Source organism: Hemicordylus capensis, chromosome 4 (assembly GCF_027244095.1).
Source record: "Hemicordylus capensis ecotype Gifberg chromosome 4, rHemCap1.1.pri, whole genome shotgun sequence".
Taxonomy (NCBI): domain Eukaryota; kingdom Metazoa; phylum Chordata; class Lepidosauria; order Squamata; family Cordylidae; genus Hemicordylus; species Hemicordylus capensis.
Genome location: NC_069660.1, coordinates 34,365,552 through 34,377,603, shown reverse-complemented (window position 1 = coordinate 34,377,603; position 12,052 = coordinate 34,365,552). Strand labels below are relative to the sequence as shown.

General features: G+C 48.7%; 1 protein-coding gene across 6 annotated transcripts in view; it reads right to left on the bottom strand.

Annotated features, from left to right (window-relative positions):
- Window positions 1–12,052, bottom strand: part of CCN5 (cellular communication network factor 5) — a 116,717-nt gene that overhangs the window by 61,841 nt on the left and 42,824 nt on the right. For 3 of the 6 annotated variants that reach the window (XM_053242866.1, XM_053242862.1, XM_053242868.1), the window contains exon 2: window positions 10,094–10,214. The exons of 2 other annotated variants lie outside the window; for them this stretch is intronic. The gene's annotated coding sequence lies outside the window, so the exon portion shown is untranslated. Of the gene's footprint in view, window positions 1–10,093; window positions 10,215–10,490; window positions 10,605–12,052 lie in introns of those variants that run through there. One more of the 6 variants, XM_053242863.1, reaches the window with a different exon arrangement.

The following is a 12,052-nucleotide window of genomic DNA, read 5'->3' as shown; positions in this document are numbered from 1 at the left end:
ATTTCTCTGCCTCTATTGGTTAGGTTTCCAGACGGGAAGAGTACAATGTGAAATAGCCAAAGCAGGACCCTGGGGAGGATATGGAATTTGAGGAATTTCCTGGTGGAATGGGGTAGCTGAAGTTTCCACTGTCTGGATCTCCAAATAGGAGATGGCAAAAGAGTTCAACACCAAGCAAACATCGGTACTGTGGAAAGCAGCAATCTGAATGCCTGTCCCCAAAGTCTTCAGAGAGGAGAGTACATAAGGAACTAATAGGAGGACCCACCAACTTCCCTGTCTATATGTGAAGAGTTTTAAACAATATGGAGTAACTTCTGTGACAGAAGAGTGGGGAGGACGATAGCTTGGAACATGCTGAGACACAAGCAGAGGAACAAAGGAAGCCACCTGACACTAAGTCAGATCATTGGTCCATCTAGCTCATTATTGGCTACACAGACTTGCAGCAGCTTTTCCAAGGTTACAGGCAGGAATCTCTCTCAGCTCTATCTTGGAGATGCCAGGGAGGGAATCTAGGACTTTCTGCATAAGGATGTGTGAACCACTGGTTTGGCTTGTTTGGTTCCCTATCCTAAAAGCCAGGAGGGGGTGAGAGAAGGGTTAGCAGAGGCCGACAGCAGAGACATTGGCGGCGGTGGGCAGTGTCCTCCAAGTCCTGCACTGGCCTCCTGAATGACAGCCCAGGCCGGTGGCCATGTGTGTGCCACTGCCACATGAGGGCTGCTAGGAGGAGTGCTGCCGGCACGTGCTAGCTGTTGGGGGGCATGCTGCCGCATCAGGAAGCTGCATGGAGCAGCAGAGGAGCAGGTAAGGACCTACTGTTCTCACTTTTAAAGGTGCCACTTACCACCTCATTCAGCACCACCCTCCACCAGTTCAGCAACTCCACAAGCTGGTTCGGCTTCAAATCTGTGCATAAATCTCAATTCGTGCACATCCCTAATTCAGTTTGACTCCTTGCATTTGTATTCTTCCCCTCTAGGCAAAAAAGGTAGACACGCCTTACTGCCACCTGTAGATTCTTTCGCTTGCTGGACCACAGACTCACTTGACATAGAGAGAAAATATACTGCTATTGTTTTCACTGTCTGCTGTTGTTTCTGTGTCCTTATTTCCCCTCTTCTCATTAGAGCACCATCTTCCTAGACTATTCAAGTGAGCAATCCCAGCCAATCAGGGATCACATAATGAACAGGATGATATGATGACGCTACATAACCCAATTTGGCTACATGCTCATATAACTTGGCAAACAAAGCCAATTCAGAGTGAGAGCTCTTCCTAGTTAGACAAACGTTCTCTATCCTTTTCAAGCCATCATCCCAAAATTGCTAAAGTGAAGCACTTATCAATCCTGCTGAAAATGTTCATGATATATGTTTCCCCTTTTTGGCTTAGCCTACTTTTATATCCCATAGAGTTAAATGGGAAACCTGAACATCCTTAAATTCTGCCCTTCACCCCTGAAATCAAAGGGTCTTTAAAGTGTCCTATTTTCTGCCCATTGTTTGTGTGCTCGGAATATCTCTACCTATAAAATGTTCTGTGCCACTTGGAAGCTCCTTTTCAGCAACGTGAGTTGGCACAATAAAGGTAGCTTCACTCTTGCAGAAAGGAAAAGAGGATGCAGGTGTTGATCCTGGGTTAGAGATGGGCCCCACCAGCATAACAGCCACTTGGAGGTGATGAACACCTGTGCCTTCATAGCATCTTGATGGATGACAAGGATACAGACAGCTGTTAATTGCCAAGGAAGTACATTCCTTTGGCTGTGCAATATATTTGCTTAATTTTTCTCCTTCCAAGCATTAAACCATAAAAACACATGCTGGGAAATAGCTGAAGAAAGTGTTGAAAGGAAAGGCAGGAAGCCCTCCGTTTTCTTTTCTAAATTTAGTCCGGCTGAATGTGTTTGTAGCATTTAAAAATAGCCACGAAGGGAATCTGCCTAGTTCCTGTTTGCTTCCATCTTCCATCCTTTTTTGCCTCTCTCTGCACTCCTTCCAGCTATGAGAAATAAACTTGGGCATGTAAAACAAACACTGCAAGATCTGGGTAATCTTCCAAGCCACCTGAAAGGGGAGTGTCTGAAAGTTCCCTGTGCTCGGGGACAAGTATGCTTGCTGTGGAGGAAATATTCATGCCAAGGCCTGTCAAATTCTATACCCAGTTCCTCTCAACTCACTGCTACAGCTGCATGCCCACCTTATTGATTTATATTAGCACATGTGTACCACAGATCCAGTGCTCAAAAAGATTAACACAATTAAAAATGAATTAAAGTATCAGCCATGCTCTGCAGCACACCGCAGGCTGCACACCTCCTGCACTGCTGTGGGTGTAAAACAATGCTGACACAGTTACACAGGAACATAGGAAGCTGCCTTATACAGACTCAGACCATTGGTCCATCTAGCTCAGTACTGTCAACACAGACTGGCAGCGGCTTCTCCAAGGTTGCAGGCAGGAGTCTATCTTGGAGATGCCAGGGAGGAAACTTGGAACCTTCGGCATGAAAGCATGCATTTGCTCAGTGGCGCACCTAGGTAATTTTGGCACCTGGACCTGAAGGTCTTTTGAGCACCCCCATGCCGTGACCCCCCACCCCACCGCAAGGCCCCTCTCAAATTTTTTAAAAACCAAACCTCCGTCTGGAGGGGGGCTCCTGTCCTAGGGGGCCTCCGTCCTGGGGAGCCACACCGCCGCCATGTGCACAATACTCCCACTGCGCAGATGCACTCAAGGCCCAGATGGATGGGCACCAGCTGCTGCACCCATCACCACTGCCACCATGGGGGTGACCAAGGCTCACTGCCCATGCCCCACCCCCAGCTGCGCACATGGGAGTCACAAAAATGGAGAGGAGTGGCGCGGTGGGGCAGCGACAGAGTGAACACAGGGCAGCAGCAGTGCAGGCAGCAGCAGCATGGGTGCCTCTGCATGCGCTCTTCCCAGAGCAGCCCCATCCCCTAAGGGGAATATCTTAGTGCTCACATGTGGTCTCCCATTCAAATGCAAACCAGGGTGGACCCTGCTTAGCAAAGGGCACAATTCATGCTTGCTACCACAAGACCAACTCCCCTCCCCTCCCCTACTCCTCTCCTCCCCAACTCTTGCACAAGTGTGACACTGTTGCTGGTTGTATTTACTGCTCATATGGGGAAAGGCAGTCTTAAGGGATGAGGGTTCCAGGCCACACATAGCTTTACAGATTAAAAGCAACACCTTGAATTGGGTCTGAGAACACACTGGCAACCAGTGAAATTGGCACTGAATAGACTGAATATACCACCTCCTAGCCAGAAACAACTCATCCTAACAAGCCGGGGAAGGGCATCAAACAAGGTGCAGCTGACCCTGGTTCCTGGCAGCTCCAGTTGCTCCTCTCTCTCCCATCCTGCCTCTCCTGGCATTGATGTTAATGGACCTGCACAGTAGGCACGTGTACGAAACTGATCTTGTGAATGCAAGATCCGCAAAATGTTCAGTTGGAACATTCCGATGGGCCAGTTGTTCTGACGGAACGGCCCTGTTCTATCGGAATGTCCCAAGTGCCATTTTGGAATCCAAAATGGTGCTCTTCTGGCCTCTGTGAATACGCGGTGGCCATTTGCATGGTGGTACTGACCATGTAAATGGCCAGCACATGTGCAATTTAAAGGGTGTTCTATTCCAAGCTCAGAACACTCAGAACAGCCTGGTTTGCTGCCAGAACATTCTGACCGTGAACCGAGGGAACTGCACAACTGCACATCCCTCTTGCACAGATCTACTTGATGAATGATTCTTGTTAACGCCAGAACAGGGTGGGATGGGAGAGACAGCAGGAATCAGAGGTAGATGTGTCTTGTTTGCCACCCTCCTGGCACATTAGGATGAGCTGCTACTGCTTCCACCACTAGTTAGAAAGCACAGAGTGGCATTCTGTAATCCTCACCACTTGAAGCTTCTGTTGTCTTTGTTGCTGTCTGAGACCATGAACAGTGGGACTGCTGCCCATAGTTTGCGAGGTAAAAAGGCTGGCAATCTTTTAAGACACAGTGTGGTGTGATGGTTCGTGCGTTGTTGTAAGGATAAACATAATCATGCAAACCATTCTGGGCTCCTTGGAGAAAAAAATGGGTTATAAATGTAGTAAACAAACAGACCTGAAACAGGGAGGGGAGAGATCATCCCCTATAGTTGTGGGAACCTGACCCAAAGAACCGGTCAAGCCATTCTACTTGTGCAAACCTAGCAAGAGTCTAAAATAACACTCCTGTGTGACTTCGTAATGTTCAGGCCTTTATGTGCATTTCCATTTGGCCAATCTGCGCAGCCTGTGAGTTCTACATATACAGCGGAAGAGACCATGTGACCACCCTGGCTTCAAAATACAGTAATAACTCATGAGACAGACCCTGGTGTCCAATTGATTTCCCACTCTTCAGAGACCTTACGGCTGTCATCAACTCCTTAAGTCCACCCAGAGGTACTCTAACCCCCTGGACCTTGGGGCCCTGTTCCATGGCCAACAAGGTCCAGGGGTCTCCAAATGGCCGGTGGGGGGCTCCTACAGCCACCCTGCTTGGCTGACAGGTGGCTGCGGGGGGGGGAGCCAAGTAATTGACCTCCCCCTCCCCCCAGTGATGGAGATGGGGGAGCGAACGCTGGGCATGTCCTCTCTGCCCAGCGGTTGCTGTGAACTGCGAGGTGCGCCTCCGCAGTTCAGAAAAAGATCGCCACATGCCTGGGACATCACAGGGAAGGAAGAGAGACAGCCTGGGTGGGGCACTGACAAGTGTGTTACCCTCTGCCCTACCTCCTCCAGGTGTGTACCATCACTAGGGCTGCTGCTGTTGCTGCTGCTATAAGTAGCTGGCTGGGCTGAGGGCGCGAGCCTCTTGGCCTGAGCCCAAAGGCAAGAGCACAAGGGCTCTTGTCCTTGTGGCTCTCAGCCTTGGCGTGAGCAACCTGGGGCCTCAGATCCTTCCCGCCTCACCAGGAAGTTGGGTGACCAAGCTGGTGATGTGAAAGCTCCAATCAGTGGGAATTCTCCCTGCACCCTTTTATTTTTTATTTTTATTTTGGCCTATGTCTGGACTTCTAAAAACCTTTTTAATGCTGTTTTATATATGGACCCTCCTAGAAGAGGATTTAACTAGTTTTAGGTCCCCCCCCCTTTAAAACTCTGCTCCTCTGCTTGCGGTTTGCCTTTGGGAGGAGTTATGCACTCAGACAGCTGGAGCACTGTAGACCAGCTGGCCGGCCAGTCAATTGCTTAGTTTTTGTTTGTTTGTTTTTCCCCCTTTGGATTATTTGGTTTTTTATAAAAGACAACAGATTATTTTCTGTTGTAAACTTTTGAGCTAACCAAAACAATGGGCAAAAAAACAAAAACAAAAAGGCAGCTATTAGCCCAGAAGTGCAAGGATGGGTGAAAACTTTGAAGCAGACACGTTTGGATACATTTATGGCAACGAAGGTCAGCAAGACACCAAAGGAGCCTGTAAGTTTGAACCACCCTGTTCCCACATCAAACAGATATGCACTCTTGGAGCAACAGGAAACTGAGTTAATTGAAGCAACAGTTATCAAAGAAAGACATTTGGAGGGGGATAATACCTTGGTAAATGATAAAGAGCTTTTAATGAAGCTATCTTTTGCATCAGCTGGAGGGATGGATCTAGAAGAGTGCCCCAAATTATCAATAGATATTCTCAGAGAACAATGTTTACTAACAGCTCAGACCGTCCTTGCAATATTTGAAAAATTAAACTCAATTAGCCAGAAGGTTGATTGTATTATGACTTCAGCTGACGCCCTTATGCAAAAGCACTCATTTAGTGCAGCTAGCTTTATCACAAAGACTTCTGTGAACAGAAATGCGGTGGGCACAGGGAGTGACTCTGGCAAGATGTCTGATACCAGAATTCTTCAGACTAAACAGGTTTCACTTCAGATAATTATTAATAAATACAATATAGGAAGGTGTTGGTCCACCCGGAAGGCTATTAAATTCTCTTTAGGTCAACTATTTTGTTGTCACCCTCAAAGTGCCGATATCTTAGAAACTGAATGGTTGCCCTCCTCCCTGAAGGGCAAAAGAATTCTGTTAACTTTCAGTCAATCTACTGTTCCTTTGATGCTTTTCAAAATGAGAGCTTCTCTGGCTGGCTATCAAATATTTCCTGTCCGTGTTTTTCAAAACACCTCAATTTTCTCATTACTACCAGCAAGGGTTAATACTGCAAGATCTTCAACAGCCAGTCTGAATTGCATAACATTGAAAGCCCACTGCGGAAAATGTGCTCCCACCACAGCCAGCTGCTGAGATAGTTTCACATAAACAAGGCCTTACAGCTGAAACTCTGGACCGCCTTTGAGAGGATAGCTTAACCTTCTCCTCAAATGATTCGGCAAAGGAGATGCAGCAAGGAATAAATGAAATCAATAAAAAATCTGTTTAATCTGAAATGGACTCTGTCCTCAGTCGAATTGTTCGCCCTCTTGCAAAAGTTGGTCAACAGCACGCTGCATGTAAGCTATTTAATAACTCTGGAATTTCAACTCCTGGAGAAATCGAGGTTGTAGGGAAAGGCTTGCAGCGATCTTTTTCTGAACTGCACAGGTACACCTTGCAGTTCACAGCAACCGCTGGGCAGAGAGGATGTGCTCAACGGTCTCTCACTTCACTGCCGCTGCTGCCACCACCGGGCAGGGGAGGAGGAAGTCGGCTACTTGGCCCACACACATACCCTGCAGCTACTCCTCAGCCGTGCGGCGGCTTTGTTTTTTAAAAATCGCAAATAGGTTAGCCATAGGGGTGTGTCCGAACCGGTCTGGAGGCCATTCTAAAGGCCTCCGAACTTCCAGACCGGTTCGGACTTGGCCGGTCCAGGTTCGGGTGGGGGGTCCCCCTTTAAGGGCGGGGAGGGCTTGCTTACCCCTCCTGCCTCTTTGCCCCCGCCAGAGGCCGTATTGTATCTAATAAATGGGGTGCTGGAAACCAGCCGCCCCCGCCGCCCCCCCCGCGAGCGGATTAGGGGCAAAAATTAGTAAGGTACTGCCGCCGTCCCTGCCGCCGTCCAGCCCCCCTCCCCCCCGAGTGCTCACCGCATTGTTTCTTAGAAAAGAGAGGAGCCCGCCAAACAGAGCTCCTCTCTTGGCAAAGACTGTGAAGCAACTGAGGACTGGGGCACGCGCGTGCGATACGACGTCTAAACTTCCGCCGGAGGCCCGGTCTACCCAGCAGGACGAGGCCGGGTAGACCGGGCCTCCGGCAGAAGTTTAGACGTCGTATCGCGCGCACGCGCGCGCCCCAGTCCTCAGTTGCTTCACAGACTTTGCCAAGAGAGGAGCTCTGTTCGGCGGGCTCCTCTCGTTTCTAAGAAACAATGCGGTGAGCACTCAGGGGGCGGGGGGAGGGGGCGGGACGGCGGCAGTACCTTACTAATTTTTGCCCCTAATCCGCTCGTGGGGGGGGGCGGCGGGAGCAGCTGGTTTCCAGCGCCCCATTTATTAGATACAATACGGCCTCTGGCGGGGGCAAAGAGGCGGAAGGGGTAAGCAAGCCCTCCCCGCCCTAAACGAAAGGCCCCCATTCAGTGCTGGTCCGGACTGCTCCAGACCATGCACATCCCTAGTTAGCCACAGTAGGTTCTAGGGCCCTCATGGTGATGGGGGGGCATCTGGTGCGGGAGCCTTGCGGAAGGGTTGGTCTGGATGCCAAAATCATCTAGGTGCATCCCTGAGTGCACCATGAATGTTGCTGACCATGAGAGGACTGCAACCCACAGAACCCTCCTGCCTCTTTAACAGCCCCACAATAGGGCTGTGCATCACACTGAACAGATAATCAGGTCTGAGGCAGTGCGAGCTGTATCAGAGCATTGTTCTCTAGAAACGATTCCTCTGATTCTGGGAGTTAACGTGATACCACATCAACTCAGTCTGGTATAGACTAGGATTGGAGGGTGGGGCACCTTAAGTGAAGAGCCGACTTCTGCAAAGTAAGTGGCTGCCTTCTCACATCCACAGCAGTGACATTTCAAAATGCCACCTTTCCTTTTCTGCTACTGCCCTATAATGAAATAGGAAAGGAAGCAATGCCATGAGGTTGCATCCTTCTCTTGGTGCATTACTGTGGGGGAAAACATTGCCACACCCTGTAACATTAGGCCATGGTTTTCCAATTTTATTTATTTATTTAACATATTTTTAAAACTCACGTCCCTGGGCGGTTTACAACAAAGCAAATAAACAGAAAAGTTAAAATGATAGCAACTTAGAGTGGATTCATGGTGTCTCATTGAAAATCTCATTTGCTATCATAGAATCCACACTCAGAATACCTCAGAAACAACAGAACCCTGTACGCCATGGGTTAGCAACCCATGGGGGTGGTTGGCACCCTATGTGCCATACACCACCACTCGCTCTGGGCCACCCCAGCACCCCCCAAGTGCACTTATGGGGCTGCTGAAAGCTCCATTATACCTTATAAGGAAAAACCTTAAAGACGCATAAACTTCAACAATTCACCAAAAATCAGCCCTCTGCCCAAATCCTTTGAAAAAATTCAGGTAGCTTCCCTGCCCCTAACCGGCACTACCACCAACCCCACACCGCTCTAGGCCACCACTTTCCCCCCGACGTGAAGCGATACACCCTTCATTATACCTAATGGGAGAAAACCTTAAAGACACGTAAACTTCAACAATTAACCAAAAATCACCCTTTTGCCCAATTCCTTTCAAATAATTCAGGTAGCATCCTAGGAACTACCACCCACCACACTCCGCTCTACGACACCCCTTTCCCCCCGACGTGAAGCTATACATTTGCTGACACCTCCATGCTTCTTTATGGAGAAAAACCTTAAAGACGCGTAAACTTTAAAAATCACTTAAAAATCATCCCTTTACCAAATTCCTTTCAAATAATTCTGATAGCTTCCTTGCCCACCCTAGGAACTACCACCCACCACACTCTACTCTACGACACCCCTTTCCCCCCAACGTGAAGCTATACATTTGCTGCAATCCTAATTATTCTCTATGAGGAATTCAAAAATACTTTAACAATTCACCAATAATCAGAGGAGTGTCCAATTGCCTTGGGGTTTAGTGGGTGGTAGGCACCCCTGTCTGTCTACCACTCACCCCGCTTTTGTGCCCCTAGGGGATATGTGCTCCACAATAGGGGATATGGACTGGTTCAGGTCCCATTATACTCTATGAGAAAAATAATTAAAAATATTTCAAATATCCATAAAAAATCATAGGGGTGTCTTATTGCTTCGGGGTTTGCATGGTTGTTGGCACCCATGGGTGCTCCACAATAAGGAATAATGGGCTGGTTGGAGTCCCATTATATCCTATGAGAAAAAAATAAAAATAATTTTCAAAAATTCATAAAAAATCATAAGAGTGTCCAATTGCTTTGGGGTTTGGGTGCCAGCTACCATCCTACCAATTTTTGGGTGTCCGAACCAGTTTGAACTGGTTCGAATTCGAACCGAACCAGGGGGTGGTTCGAACAAAACCAAAACCGAACCACCCCCTCCTGGTTCGAACCCGGTTCAAATTCGAACCGAACCGGGCGAACCGGTTTTGTGCACATCCCTACTTGTGAGACTAATGCAGAGAAGAGTGTGTAGAATATTCTGGCCCTTTGGAGAACAGGGTGCAGTACAGGAGGACTTCGTTACTCGTAGATCCAGCACCTGTAATTTTGCGTATCTCCGGTAGGGTAATTGGCACCTGACCTTGGTATATGTGAGGAAAATATGGCATTAAAGGGTTAAATCTACGTATCTGCAGATCGGCAGCGGGGGGGGGGGATTGCAGGAAATGATCTCCGGGGTCATTTCCAGCTGCCATTTTGTGTTCTGGAAACATTTTGTGGCTCCTTTTCAAATAAAATATTAAACAAAAAATTTTTTCTTTTCTTTTCTAAAAATGGTGGATTTCAGTCTTTTGGGCAGCATTGCTGGAGTGCTGGGGACCCGTGGAGCACAATAGAGCACTTTACTGTGCTTTTTTGTGTTTATTTGCCATCCCCCCACCCACCAAGCAACCTCACCCCCGGATTTGCATTGTCCCAGTACCTGAGTATTTGTAGTTTCAGCATCTGCGGCACTAGCTGGGAACAGAATCCCTGCGAAGACCAAGGCTTTCCTGTATTACATCTTACATTCTTACGCCACTGTGAAGTATGTCAGGGGTGCACTAGAAGAGGGAGAAAAATAATAACTAGCAGTGCTACATTGTGGCACTATTTATGCCCTTCAACAGAACTGGTGCCCCAGGCAACCACCTAGGTCTGCCTAGTGAACAGACCGGCCCTGTGTGCATGGCCCTACCCCTCCACTGCAAGTGCACAGCTTCTCTTCTCCCACTCCCACAGCTGGTGGCCCATTGTCCACCCTCTGTCTTCCCCTGCTAGGGCAAGCAGGACAATCATTTGGTCCTGCAGCAGTCAGAGATGAAAGATGGGCAACAGACCTGGGGAGGAGTAGAGCAGGCAGCAGAAGCCAAGGCTGCAGCCTCCTTCACAGCTTTAGAGACAAGAAGGTTCTCCAGGTTGCAGCCTGGCAACCCTCATGAAGATAGACCAGTGTTGATTTCCCCCATCAGGACACATCAGATTCACAGGCCCTTTGTAAGGGGGACAGGAGTGGGATTAGCTGTTCTCTTCCAGTGCATCAGATCTCCCTTTCATCCGACCAGACACAACACCCATGTTGGTCCTCCACCTAGGTAACGCCTTCTGCACCACTTTAGGAACATAGGGTTTTCTAGCATCACTTAAGCCCCTCCCCCTCCCAGATTTAGTGTTAAAAGGCAGCACTGTCAGGAGCTTCTAAGTAGGAAGACTTCTCCTCATGGGCGTAGATTCTATTGGACAAGGGGAGACAGTTGTACCTGGGCCCACATGGTTTGAGAGGCCCCCAAGGCAGTCCCCATTTGTCCATGCATCCCTGCTGCCTCGCCACTACTGCCCATCTTCACCGCCGGGGAAGTGGCAGCAGGGGGGCTTCCTCCCACTCTACTACCACTGGCGCATAGGCTTCCCTTCCTCCGAACAGTGTGCCTACACTGTTTGAGATTGGAGACCATGGCATGACATGACACCACGGCACACAATGGTCTCCATACTCAAAACAGTGCAGAAATGCTGTTCGGAAGAAGGGAAGTCTGTGCGCCAGCCAGTAGCGGAGTGGGGGGAAGCCAGGGAGAAGCCCACCCACCGATGCCACTCTCTTGGCAGTGAAGATGTGAAGTAGCGATGGTGCAGTGACAGCGAGGCCTCTCACCCCTAGAGTTAATTAATGGGGGGGGGCTCACAGATGAAGGGGTGTGGTTTTGGCACGGAGGGGCCCTGCCTAACTTTGTCCCCTGGCCGCCGGAAACCTTGCTACGTCCCTGCTTCTCCTTAATCAATGGGAGCTGTCACTATTGTGGGGGTGAACAGTGGTAAGATAATTCCATTGTTGTCCATCAACAATGGAGGACTCCATTGTTGCCTCCTCAGCGTGGTCTCTGTAGTAGGCATTCCCAGCTGCTGTTGACTACAACTCCCATCATCCCCAGCTGCAGTGGGGATGATGGGGGTTGGCTGGGGATGATGGGAGTTGTAGTCAACCACTACTGGGAATCCCTGCTACAGGGAACTCTGCTCCTCAGAACCTACTTGCTAACCCCTGCTAACTTGGCAAAGAAGCACCTTTTAACGTGGTGATTCTCTTTATTTAGCAGGGGGGAAGTAACTGGCCCTATCCACCTCCAGCACAGTACTTCCAGTGACTGTTGCTGGTGTCTGTCTTATGTTTCTTTTTAGATTGTGAGCCCTTTGGGGACAGGGATCCATCTTATTTATTTATTATTTCTCTGTGTAAACCACCCTGAGCCATTTTTGGAAGGGCGGTATAGAAATCAAATCAATCAATCAATCAATCAATCAAATAAATAAATAAATAAAACTTTTCCCTTGAAGCCATATCTTGAAAGAATCCAAGGATCATCATTAAGAAGAGGTGCCCTATATACTACTAGTATTTTTAAGC